The sequence below is a fragment of the Taudactylus pleione genome, unplaced genomic scaffold, assembly GCF_031769625.1.
Source record: "Taudactylus pleione unplaced genomic scaffold, aTauple2 ptg000122l, whole genome shotgun sequence".
NCBI classification, from domain to species: domain Eukaryota; kingdom Metazoa; phylum Chordata; class Amphibia; order Anura; family Myobatrachidae; genus Taudactylus; species Taudactylus pleione.
In genome coordinates this window covers 11,172,112-11,186,096 of record NW_028284524.1, presented here as the reverse complement: position 1 = coordinate 11,186,096, position 13,985 = coordinate 11,172,112, and the positions used below count along the sequence as shown (strand labels likewise).

The window sequence follows — 13,985 nt, the reverse complement described above, 5'->3', positions numbered from 1 at the left end:
ATGTGAGCAACGTTTCAGGATCCCTCCGGACCCCGTCCTCGTGCGCTATAATATTCACAATGTTCAACAAAAAAAAATACAGTGAATCACTGTATTCACTGTATTTTTTTTGTTGAACATTGTGAATATTACAGCGGCCTGAGGACGGGGTCCAGAGGGATCCTGAAACGTTGCTCACATGCTGGATCAGCTGTAACATGTACTTATTTATAATTCATATTTCAATATGATATAAACAGTCTTTTTCTATAGTAGTGCCGTGCGTGGACCTTGGATTTTTTTGAGGACCAGTATTGTGTGTGTGTGTGTGTGTGTGTGTGTGTGTGTGTATATATATATATATATATATATATATATATAGTGTGTGTGTGTGTGTGTATATGTATATGTGTGTATATATATATATATATATATATATATATATATATTATACTTTTATGTGTGTGTATGTCTGTGTGTGTGTGTATATATAATATATATATATTAGTGTGTATAGATAGAGTGTGTGTATATATATATAATTAGTGTTTATAGATAGTGTGTGTGTGTGTATATATATATTAGTGTGTGTGTGTTGTTTTGCGCATGCTCAGTACAGGGGAAATGGTTGCCACGGCCATTTTCTAGGTGACCTGTACATGCACTATAGACTCTGGACACACTCTAGTGACCAAAGTCTTATCAGTAGGGCACTGCGCTCAATGGACTCGATTTACTTAAATGCGAAGTGAACAGCACCGGGAATGAGCTCCCGGCGCTATTCAGTCAGCACGCTGTTAGGTCGGGGAAGTCTCGTTCTCGCACCTTGAACAGGGTGTTTAGGCGCAAGAACGGGCATTCTCCGACTAAAATTCCCGGCGCGTTGCTGTTTTCCCGCTGCTAAGGGCAGAAAACAGCATCGCGTCTGGAATTTTGTCAGATCTCTGCTCGCATCCCTTCACGTTTAATAGAATTGAGCCCAATGTGTATATATAATGTGTATATATATAAATTGAGAGTGGTGTTTGGAGGGAAGGACAGAGAGTGGCAGATTTCCAACAGTGGCCGCTTAGTTTTAAGGTAGGCGCCAGCAATACCTTCCATGAAACTAAACACACCCACAGCACAGGCCACACCCCTATGTAAACCACACCTACACCACATTGGTCATGACCCCACATCACTAGTCACACTGCTGTGTCACTTGTCACACCCCCAACAGCGGCACACAATAGGCCCCTCATGAATTTCAGCTCCAGGCCCATGTGGATGTTAATCTGGCACTGCTAACAGCATTAAACAAACAAACATAAAATGCCATCCTTCCAGTCAGCAAAAAGATGGAGTCTAATTGAAAAAACCTAATATATACCCCAACTAACTCCTCCCCTAACTCTACTATAGGACCAACAACAACCAATAGCAATAAATACTTAAATTACAAAAACTCCCTAGTAACAGGTTCCTAATCCTAGCCAATCACACACATATCCGGACTCTTATCTAGTCTCTGGCTTATTCAACCCTCGCCCACTTTAAGGCGTCCATTCAGTATTGTGATTAAACCTTTAATAATTAACCTTATAACTATACAATGAAATAAAGAGATGGACAACAACTGCTTGGTTTGAAGGTCTCAGCTTTTATTAAATTATGACCGAATTAGAATCTCTGAAAGGTGGTAAAGAGGACGCTATGAGATCAGCTCTAGCCAAACTAATTATATATATATCACCATATGAGGGACGACTGTAACGCCCCTCCTGAGGACGCATCCGCGCCGCAAAGGACTCACTTCCCCTCACCCGAGCACAGTCTAAGCGCCTCCGTAGGAAGGTGCCCAGGTCCCCCTGCAGGAGTAGGACATCTGGCCTAATTTTTAAGGGGAAGTGCCCCACAGCAACTTCTTGCGCCACATGTGGCCACTGATCTGCAGCGCCCTCCCGCCACAGCTGGGTTTGATAACAAGCCGCAGCCTGCCACCATAACAAAACCTAAACTAATCAAAAAATTGTTAACAGATCCTTTATGAAAAATCCTAGTCCTAGATTTGACAAATGAACCCCATCTGGTCTGTAAAATTGTTGTGATTCCAGATTTATCAAAGGATGCCCAACCACTGAACCACCCATACTCATGAAAAATCAGGATACTGCTATGTTCACCTTTTTCCTGGCCTTCTCTAATGCTACATCATCCCTGGCACCCCTCCAAACTAAACGTGGCACGATCTCAGACCATACTAGCCGCACAGTTGGCCATCTCTCCCGTAAACCATTAACATCAGCTCTTATTTTAAGAATGAGATTGATACTCTTCACCTGACCAATATCATTACCTCCTAAATGAAAAACAATGCATCCTGGCTTGCCCCACTTCTGTATATATATATATAAAATCTACTTTGAAATCTTTATTGAATGGGGCCCCCACATGTTTGTTGCCCAGGGGCCCACACAGACCTTAATCCGGCCCTGCACAGAGTCTAGTAGGAAACAGCGCTACATACTCTGACATTGCACTGCGGAGGAGAGGTATGCCGGGGGGACCTGGACCACGATGCTAGCGTTCAGCAGCATCTGCCACACTTTGGAAAAAAAAGATGGCCTCCGAGGAGCAGAGAGGAGGCGGGTCCGGAGAAGGAGCGGCTGCACACATGGCTCAGACCGCTGTGGAGAGGCCGTGTGCAGCGGGGGAGGCGCCGGGTGCTGTGCAGGGAAGGGGCGCTCCCCTAGCCTGCAATTAACCCTCAGGACGCCGGACTTGATTCTGGACACCGCCGCGGCCCGCTGTCCCAAGGGCTAAGTGGATGCACAGGATAGTAACTGGCTCCACACTGCGGCCAGTCCCCAGGGAGCCCCCTGTCTGGGGACTTAGGACTGTGTATTCCAGCGGGGACCCACCGCGGGAACCCACTGCTTACCTTGTCCCCCATAAATCCAGCCACAGTCCAGGTAACCGGAGTCACCGCTAGCTGTGACCCCAGTTACTTACCAGGATCCCCGGATCAGTACCAGTGTTCTGGTACCAGCAGGGTGGAGGAGTGACAACATGGACGTCAATACTGACAGTCCATGGTGTACACTCAGATTTGCAGCCACAGCTGCCCGACAACTTCAGGGGCCAAAACAGCCCCCCTCTGTTAGAGATGCTCCGACTCCGTGCCTGAGGCTCGGGGGCGGGGTATAGGAGAGGGACCCGAGTGCATCCTGGGAGGATGAAAAACTTTAACTCTGTGGTGCCCGATGCCTGACGTCATCACCTATACCCCAAGGTATCCTGTGGATACCCTATGGACCCTGCAGTAGAAAGAACTGATAACGCACACTGCAGACCTCTTCAGGTATAGCGTCATTAACTGATGCCCCATATGGGAAAGACAGGTGCTGTATAAGTCTAAACTTTCCGGGTTCCTTTTTAGGGACAACTCCCACAGGGGAAATACATAAATCCTTTAACGAGCTGAAGGAAAAGGGCTACACAAACGCCCTAAACTAATCTCCGCATTAACTTTTTGGATTCTCTCTAGCTGAACGCAAATTCCTAGAAGCAACCACCTGCAAAGAACCATTAATAGGTAAACTAAAACAATGTGTAAAACCCTTAAACAAAAATTTTGTCTCATCCCGCAAAGGATACCATCCCAACCATTTGTCTAGCTCGTCCACTTTAACTGGCAACTCAGCCTTAAGAAGTGCCTCCTCTGGGATCCCGCTTATTTCCTGGTTCACCTTCCTTACAATCCTTAGCTGGGTGCCCTCCCCCGCAGATATGGCATGAGTGTCGAAAACGACACCCTGTGCCCCTAAAACAATGGGAGTCATTGTTGGCAAAACATTTCCCTTTTGCCGCCTGCTCTGTTGGCCTGACAGTCCTGCTACGCTTACCTCGAAAATATTCTTGTGTGTTCTTTTCCTGCTGGGTGACTTCCAACCATACTTCCACATCTTTTAAACTGAAAGGAATGACAGACCTACCATCATGCTTACGTCGAAACTCCTCGTCATAATCCTTCGATACTGCACTTCTAACCTTCATAAACATTTCATGCACCAAATATAAATACTTGATAACATTAATGTGTTCTCGTGGCCTAGACTCTAAATAGCATGCAGAGAAAATTAACATACCTTTAATCCACCCAATGTAGCTCTTAAAAGCCTCCTCACCTATGCCACCTGACTTCTTTGCCTTGTCAAAATCCTTCTTTGCCTCCTCCGTAAAACAAAAAGATCTACAAATTTACCCTTACCAATTCTTTCCTTAACCTTCCTTCTCACTCCCCTCATGATTGCTGTATTCGTGCAATGCACCATCTCATCAAAAGATCCTACTTTCTCTGTTTCAACAACCCATGATTTACTACTACTCCTGACCTGTTTCTATTTAAGCTTTTTTGCAATAAGCTTAGCCAATTTACGCGGCCTATGTGGAGCGCTTGAGGAAACATCGCTACTGCTACTAGAAGAATGTGCAGAAGACATAGAAGACATGTTATCCATGAGGGGAACATACTCACCAGTGCCCGATGGCCCTGGTACTTCATTATCTACCAACGCTGCTGATCCCGCCACCGACTGCCGCTGTACTTCTGAATTCACCCTTGAAGCAACACTGCTCGTCCCATCTCCACTAGGGATTAAGGCACTGATTCAGAGGCGGACGCTCTGGCAGAGCGCTCGTCCTGAATCAGGGCGTCTTTTTTTTTTTTTTTATGGAGCGGCCTCCTGGCTGCTCGCATTGCTGTGGGTTGCCACCCACAGCTAATGCGAGCGGCCAGGATGATGGTCACGATGGTCAAGACAAACGCGACCATCAGGCTTGCGACTAGACCCTTGTGGTAGGGTCTTGTGGCCGCAAGCCCCAGAGAGCTTTCGGCTCTAACAGAGCCGAAAGCTCTCCCACTGACATCACTTGTGATGTCAGTGGGGCCGCTCCCGTTCTCATGGGAACGCCTCTGTCTGGGTAGCCACCCCCCCAGCCCGCCCACCAAAGGGGGCGTGCTTTCACTCAACATCGACAGCACGCCCCCTTTGGTGCGAGACCCGGAGTGACGGATTGCCCGTCGCTATCCGGGTCTCGCACATACGCATGACTGAGCCGGCTCCGTCGTGCGCATGCGCTCTGGGCCACCATCGACCCGGTTGCGAGCGCTGTTGGAGAAATGGAAAAGGCGGTGGGGGGTGGGGGTGGAGGAGGAGAAGGTGGGGTTACCGGCATCTGGGATAAAGGAGGAGGCACGGAGATGGCAGGGGAAACTTGAGATGCTCCATCCCCTAAATGTGAAAATTGGACTATGTTTGGAGTTGGCACTGGGTAATTCTGCCACCACTCAGGGGGCGCCTGATAAAAACTTTGTAAGTGTTGCGGGAACTGTGCAGGTACTGCGGAAAAGGTGGTAGAATTAGAAATAGGGGATGGCCAGTATGGAAAACCTAAGCGCTTGCCAGGGGAGGGAGCACCTGTATAAGGTGTAATATAGGAGGAATGACTTAATGCAGGTTGGCCAGTATGAGACTAAGTAAGCTGGGCACAAGTGCTGAACGCATGCGGAGAAAAAGCTGCCACGCTAGCCAGTGAACTCCCTTGCCAAACTAACAGAGTTTGCTCAGAAGAAACGTTACTCATAAAAACTGACCTAGTGGCAGCTTGTGCATTCCATGCAGCACTGAAAGTGGGAAAGTGTGTCATACCAACCCCACTATGTGATGCAGCTAATACAGGTTGAGCTGAAACATTTAAAGTATCCACAGCTACTGCTACACTAGCCCAACCTCGCTGCATATCTGCCTGAGTCTCCTGTCCTCTAACTAGAAAACCTGCTGTGATGGCATCAGAGGTGAGCGCAGGCTCCACCTCTGGTGTGGTCTGATCCCGGGGCTAACATGCTCTAAAATGGCCGCTGCTCCTAACATGGTGGGCGCCTGCTCCCGTCCTAACGACAGGAGCCTCATATAGCCTTCCCCCATTGCCCCAGGGGATGCCCAATCCCCGCTGAGGCCGGCATCACTTGCGGCGCTGGCCGCCGGGACCGGAGTCACGTGACCATGGGGGGCCACGAGTCAGCTCCGCCGGGTCCGACGGAGGGCCCATGACCCCAGCCGCAGACACTGCCCTCCGCTGCCGAATCAAGGTAGGGGAAGGAAGGGGGCGAGAACCTCTTAGGACGGGGCATGTGTGCGGGAATGAGCACACATGCTCATTCATATAATGTCTGGAGGGTGTAGAGGGGGAAGGGGGGTACTGTGATGTGAGAGGATGCAAGGAAGGGGGGTTTGAAAAAGAAAAACGGGGGAGTGTGAGTGAAAATCAAAAAGGGGGGGATAGAAACAGAGGGTCTCAAGAGCTGAGCGCTCGCAACCAGGTCGATGTTGACCCACTGGGCATGCGCACGTCGGAGCTGGCTCCGACGTGCACATGCGCGAGACCTGGCTAGTGACGGGCGCTCCATCGCTAAGGGTCTCGCACCAAAGGGGGCTGTCGATGTTGAATGACAGCTCGCCCCCATTTGGGAGGCGGGCAGGGGGGGTGGCTGGCCAAACGGAGGCATTCCCGACGGAACGCTTGCCGTTTCGGAGCGGCCCCACTGACATCACCAGTGATGTCAGTGGGGAGCTTCCTGCTCGATCAGAGCAGGGAGCTCCCTGGGGCTTGCGCTTGCCAAGAACCAACCTTAGGGTCTCGTCGCAAGCCCCGATGGTCTCGACCATCGCGACCATCACCCTGGTCAGTCGCTAAGCTGTGGGTGGTAACCCATAGCGTAGCTAGAGATCAGGAGGCCGCACTTCAAGATGGAAGCGGACGCCCTCATTCAGAGCGACCGCTTGCATCTTAAGACCGACTCTGAATGAGGGCCAGAGTGCGTAGGGATAGAGAGAAAAACAAAAACAGACAGAAGAAATAGAATAAAGCTAGAAAAGGTGAACAACTATTACTGAGGTAAACTTAATGCAATACAGACTACTCAGCCTTCCAGTCAGCAAAAAGATGGAGTCTAATTGAAAAAACCCAATATATACCCCAACTAACTCCACCCCAACTCTACTATAGGACCAACAACAACCAATAAATACTTAAATTACAAAAACTCCATAGTAACAGGTTCCTAATCCTAGCCAATCACACACATATCCGGACTCTTATCTAGTCTCTGGCTTATTCAGCCCTCGCCCTCTTTTAGCAGCCTAGTGAGGTGTGGGAGTCAGGGATAGGCAGACAGAGAGTGAGAGGCAGCCTCCAAAGAACCCATGAAGGTGCTGTGATGCAGACACAGTAGCCAGGAAGGAACCAGGGGAGGCATAGCTTTTAGGAATTTAATAAAAATAAACAACCAGCTGAACACCATCTAATGATTTCCACTCGAAGGTGGCAAACATCAATTGGTAAAAACACTACCATCGTATCATAAAAAAATTAATTGTTAGTAACCATCGGATTCAAATGTCCAGCCCTACACTGAACCTGCATGCGGACTCCGGCCTCCACTCTTCCACTGTTAAGTGCTCCCTTTCCAGCGTGATGTTCCCGCTCAACCACACGACCTCACCTCCCATGGAAGTCATTGCTGTTGAGTAAGCTTAACAGGAAGCCCAGGAAATGCAGGGTACATTGTGCAAAGAGGACTTTGCTCATTACCATGTTCGGCAGCTGGTAAGGGGTGCACATGGAGGCTGCGGAAATATGCACAGCCACAGGGACATGCTGATAATGCTTACGGTAGCTGCAATACCAATCTCTCATTCATGATCCTCCTGCTCCTCCCAGCACATGTCAGTAGCCAGGCCCCAGCCAACTGCAGAGCTGCAGCAGCGGGGGTTGTGGTGACACTGGTGAGATGAAGGCGACAGGAGTGAGAAGCAAGGGGTTGTGGTAAGATGCAGGTGCCTGTGGTGTGATGCAAGGGCTGTGGTAAGAAGCAGGAGTGAGAAGCAAGGGCCTGAGGTGATGTGGTGAAATATAGGATGCTGTGTTGAAATGCAGGGGGGCAGTAGTGAGAAGCAGAAGGTTGTTTTGAGATGCAGGGGGCAGGAATAAGAAGCAGGTTGATGTGAGATGAAGGGGGCTGTGGCTAGATGAAATTGCCCACATGCAAAGCCAGGGCAGGTCGCTAGTGATTAATATAAGCATACTTGCCAACAATTCAGACGGATGGAAGGTGGTGGTGAGGAAGCGGCATGGTGCCATGATCCAGTGGCGTCACTAGACCAGGAAAGCCACCTTTCCTTATTTAGTAGTAAATTTAGTAGTCTAAATGGGAACGCCTCCGTTTGGGCAGCCACTCCCCCGGCCCGCCCACCAAAGGGGGCGTGCAGTCACTCAACATCGACAGCGCTCCCCCTTTTTTGCGAGACCCGGAGCAAAGGAGGGCCTGTCGTTATCCAGGTCTTGCGCATGCGCACTACGGAGCCAGCTCCGTCGTGCGCATGCACACTGGTCCACCATTGACCCGGTTGCGAGCGCATAGCGCTTGCGACCGGGTCTGAATCAGGCCCAGAGTGAAAAGTGATAATGTACCAGCCAATCCCCTCCTAACTGCCATCTCACAGGCTGTGTTTGAAAAATGACAGTTGGGAGCTGATTGGCTGGCACCTTATCACTTTTCACTCTGTCTCCTAACACTGCTTAGTAAATAGACCCCTTTATCTTACATGATTTGTATGTGTAATAGATGAAGTGAGAATCTTATTCAGGGAAATTTTGGTGCATAACAATTATTGTAGCATTGGAGAACAATGGGCCTGATTCATTACAGATCACTATTGCTATTGCGCACGCAGACAGCCGATTGTTGCGTGCTGCCCATGTGTATGCATTGCAGTGTGTGTGTGCAATGGCTACCCTGTGATCACGCAGAGCACGGTAAGCCATCGCGGAGTGATTGACAGGTAGTCAGCGTTTTGGGGTGGTGATGGGGGAGTGGTTGGTGAAATGCAGGCGTGCCTGTCCGTGTGAACGCCGTTGCAAGGGCGTGCATAATTAGCCACTGCGATGGCATACACAGCCTGAGTAAGGTCAGACCTGTTGTAATTGTGTGGGATGGGCCAATGTTACTCGATGTTCCCAATGTATATGCAGGACTGCAAGGTATTACGGATGTGAGATAGCAGTAGTGGGCGTCTGTATGTTGGCTGTGCAACGGCATTGCGATATCATTCATTAGCATATTTTCACAGCGGGTCTGCGAGCGCAATCGCAGTTGTTATCGCAATAGCGATCCCGTAATGAATCAGGCCCAATGTCCATTGGAGATTGTTTTTTTTTTTTTTTTTATCATATTAATAAACCAAAGACCTTAATTTGGATAAAGGGTTTAAATACTAAACTCACCATATCGCAGCCCAAAATGTAAATGTTCTTCCTTCCAAAGATCTCATGGCCAGAAGACCAGGAAAGGAAAATGTATAAAAAAACAGACTTATCTCCCTGTGTCTCATTATCAGTCATCATATTGTATATTATTATATAATATTTATTATTGCACAATAAAATGTACTCTCCATAACCACATAACAAGATTATTATAATGGGTTCTGTATAACATCTATTAGACACTGTTTCAGTTTGGAGTGAGGAAGTGCTGGCAGCCTGCAACTATGGTAATGTTAAACCTACTATAGGATATACCGCCTGCAATGGCCAAAAATAACTTTGTCCCAGGTTTTTCTTACCATATTTATATTTCCTACCTGGTTTTTGGGCAGAGCCAGGGCCGGCCCTGTGCAGCAAGGAGGTGCCAGGCTGGAGATGTGCGCCGCCGCATTCTTCATTTTCCTAGTATTTTCATCACGCACTCCTTGTTTAAATTATTACTTATCCATTGTATCATGTGGTAGTGTAACTTATCCAGACCAATCTACTTCATTTTCCTGACGCCTGCCGAGATTCCTGCAGCCGGAAGCTGGAGTTCACTCCTGAGCTCCACCTTCCGGCTCCTGCAGTGTGTGTAGGGAGCGACGTCATGACGTGACCATGCCCCTTTTTTGCCCCTTCAGCGCGCACTGTCCTTCTATAGTTTGCAAGGGGTCGCCAAACACCCTAGCATTGGCCCTGGGCAGAGCAATGTGAAAACACACATTTACTATTTTAGACTGGTAACTCCCAGTGACCTGGGGTTACTTTAACTGTAAATGCAGGCAGCACATTTGTGCCAGCAGGTGCCTTAGCAGAGTGTAGTAAGCTAAGCGGTGCCCTGTCCTATATGTATCAGATGTATTCACATGCAGTGGATGCAAAATTAAGTACTTTCCCAAAGGCAAAGTTTTGCTGTAGATACAACAGGGACATTTTAATGTGCAAAGTCTCCTACAGTGTAGCACACAAATGTTGTGTGTTGTGTCACCACAGGTGGAACGTGTCCAGCCAAGCAGGTAGACAACATGCATTTCTCTGCAGACACTGACATTTGTATTCCGCGCAGCTCTTGTTTGCACATTGGGTTGCATAATGTGTACCTTTCAGGCTGCAGTGCCTTTTGTATTATGTAACACAGTTTTTAATTACAGGAAAGGTTATGTGTACATTCAATGTATCAAGACAGGAGGGTTGTCTTAACAGCAGTGTGGGCCCTGGGCAAAGCAATGCACTGGGGCCCCTACTCACCCATTCATGGGAAAAAAATGTAAATGGTCAATAAAATTAAACCCTCCTGGATGAAGTGAAACTGGGATTGAGGCTTATAAAAATATCACAAATTTACCAACTGGCCGCAGCTGCAGGAGGGCGGGTTGGCGGGCCCCTACAAGCTTCGGGCCCTTGGGCAACTGTCCAACAAGCCCGATGGAAGAGATGGCCCTGCAAGACAGTTCTCCTTTACTGTCCTCATTGAACCCCCAACAATGTATGATTCACAGATATCAGATCATGTGTACTCAATATTGACAGAGGGGACTTATTTGTTAAAATTGACTTATACCAACAATAACTGTTGGTCAGTGGGTAAGGTAGTCCATGATGACAGCATTGGATAGCTTAATGAATTGAATTTACACATTTACAGTGGTATATCTATAGTAGGCATAGGGTGTGCACTCCCTGCATCCAAGGCATCCCCCACTGTATATGATGCAGTAGTTTCCCTGTAACCTGCTAGTGGTGCCATCCATTGTGGCAGTTATTATTGATTATTTATAATGAGCCACAATATTATGCATAATATAAAGTATATTCTCATTAGTCTCTGCTCCAGTGGTGCTTACCGTGTAAATTGCCTAACAAACGCCCACAAAAACTTGAGTCCATTTTTGTCTGTTGTCTAGTAGTTTTTTTGGACAATTGAAGGAAACCTGAGCACCTGGAGAAAATTCATACAAACACACTGAGAGAACACAGAAACTCCACACAGATAGGGAGCTGATAGGAATCGAACAAATAACCCAGCACTGTGAGGCGGCTAAATTAATAATTAAAATATGGATTTTGTTAATTATACAGATTTGTCATGCAATACGAACTGTGCAGGATCTGCTTTCATGTGCTGACATGAGTAACCAAATCCATGGAATAAGAGGTGGACAGATCATGTCAGTGACTCCTCCTTTTAAAGTGTGGTGTCATTATAATTAACAAATACCAAAACACTGTTGCATAACAACAAAAATGCTGCAACTTGAAGGGGGACATTATACAACACACAATAGCTGCATGGAATACAAATATCACTAGCTGCTCAGATGATAAATATTAGGGATGTGCAGGCTCGGATTTACTCGGATCTCAAAACAGCATTTTATTGGCTATCACCTATCGTGTTTTGGATAGCCAATATAATAAATCCGAATTTGTGGTAAAGTGGCGATAAGAACCGAGTAAATCCGAGCCTGCACATCCCTAATAAATATACGCACTTCATGTTGATTGTATAAAACTTTTAGTTGTATTCTGAACCACTTTTTTGAGGGCTGTATCACTTTTGGTCTGCAATTGAATATTTGTTTGGAGAACAACACACTTGAAAGCAGAAAATTAGGATATTTTACTGCTTTAATGAAGTTGGTGGTGATACGCTAAAGTGTTGTAGAACTGTAGGTAATTTGATTTATAACATGGTCTTCATGTCAACAGTGAACACATGGTCAGAATGTTGACAATGTGTTTTAGTAGTAAGTCCCTAACCGTAATGGTGACAGTTTCACAATGTTGACACATTTTCCATGTAGATATTTTTAAGGTATTGCCATTGATGATGTTGAACATCTAGAACCAGATACGGCAAGATCTAATTAGGGCTGCACAAGCTAATGTGTGCACTTAATTTTTTTTGCTACTGGATCCTTCAGTCCATTATATCTAGAGTGGTGGGTATCAGTCAGCAGACATTCTCCCATCATCTCTCCAAGGTGCTGGAAGGACTGTAGACCATATCATATCTTCTATCTGCTTCTTCAGCCAGGACTCACTTAGGCATGAGCTAAGGGTAGCTTTGTATAGTCATGCCTAATGTCCTAGGAGCTACAGACTTAACACACATTGGACTGAGACAAACTAGGCAAAGTGCAGAGGTATTCATTAATAGGAATCATGCCTATTATATGAAGGTAGGGTGCTCTGTGATGCAAAAATGAAAATAATAAATGTTGTAGCTGGCTATCCTGGCTCATGTCACATTGCCTTTATTCTCAGACAGTCATCTCTACATTAGAAATGTAATGTGAGAGAGTGAATAACCATAGGAATAGCTGCTTTTATTTGTAAAATTTGCACATTAACTAAAACATATATATATATATATATATATATATATATATAAAATGTTTTTTTAATATACACAGATAATTCTGGTTATGGCTGTTACTCTTGGCTTCTTACTCCTCTGTGGCTACTACAGACTCCTGTTGAGCATAAATATAATGAGGCCCAGAAAACCTTTAGCTTTATGATAGAGCATACTTTTGGGCTATTAAAAACTAGGTTCAGGTACCTTGATAAGTCTGGTGGTGTGTAATTGTATAGTACATATTAAATATAGTAACATATTTTAAATATGTTAATATTTTTGCATTAATGGTATATTGAACATTTAATATACATACCTATTCACAAAGACTGACATTAGTATGTACTAATAATATGGTTTTAAGCATGACGTGTGCATTATTCTGCAATAGACACAGGTGTGTTTTAAATATAACTTGTTTGATTTAGGATGCAAAGCCGACGTTTTAGGGCCAGTGATTGGATGAATTATATCATGTGACCCATGGAGACTGGGATAAATATCTCCAACTAACAGTGGCAGATTTTGAGACAGGAGATCAGATCTGACATTACAGGTATTGCCTGAGGTATATGTGTGAGAGACGGCGCAGTGAGGACCTGCTGTAATTACATCTCCATCCCTGGATTAAAGCTGCAGTACAGACACGGACACAGCCGTAACATCTTCCTCCAGTGCTGCGGTATTTACATTGCATATCCTCACATATCGGCAGTGTTTGCTTTCATATTTGTTTTTATGAAAATTTTTCCGATGTTGGTTAAAAAAAATTTGATGTGGTCATGCACATCGATTTGGTTTTAAATCTATAAGGATTTGTTTTTAATTACGTTTTTCCCGATTTTGGATCAATAAATCGATGTTTGTCATGCACATCAGTTTGGTTTTATATCTATAAGGATTTTTTAAAGGGGTTACAACTATATGAATGCCCACTACATTATGTCAAACACAAAAGGGGAATGAGTTACAAAGAAACCTTAAAATGAACACCTGCCAGAACTACAATGTAAGTGTCATTTCTGGTAATGTTGCATGTCTGCCATTTTGAAAGATACAGAAACCTTGATGTGGAAGCAATACAGAATTGTAATGTAAGTGTCAGCTTTCTTACGCCAAAGAACATTTGATGACAGCCTGAAATGTTAAAAATACCTTTATGTGAACACGAGAAGGAATTCATGTGTCAGTCCTTTTGGTGTGAGAGACCAAAGAAAAGAAAGGGATCATCAGGACAATAGCAGGGGACATTGCTTTGCACATTTAAGTTTGATTATGAAACACCTGTAAATGA

General features: G+C 45.8%; 1 long non-coding RNA gene across 1 annotated transcript in view; it reads left to right on the top strand.

Annotated features, from left to right (window-relative positions):
- Positions 1 to 13,523, top strand: part of LOC148524066 (uncharacterized) — a 30,446-nt gene extending 16,923 nt beyond the window's left edge. Inside the window, exon 3 of the long non-coding RNA XR_015878399.1 lies at positions 13,120 to 13,523. This is a non-coding gene — a long non-coding RNA (uncharacterized LOC148524066). The remainder of the gene's footprint in view (positions 1 to 13,119) is intronic.
- The last annotated feature ends 462 nt before the right edge of the window (positions 13,524 to 13,985 follow it).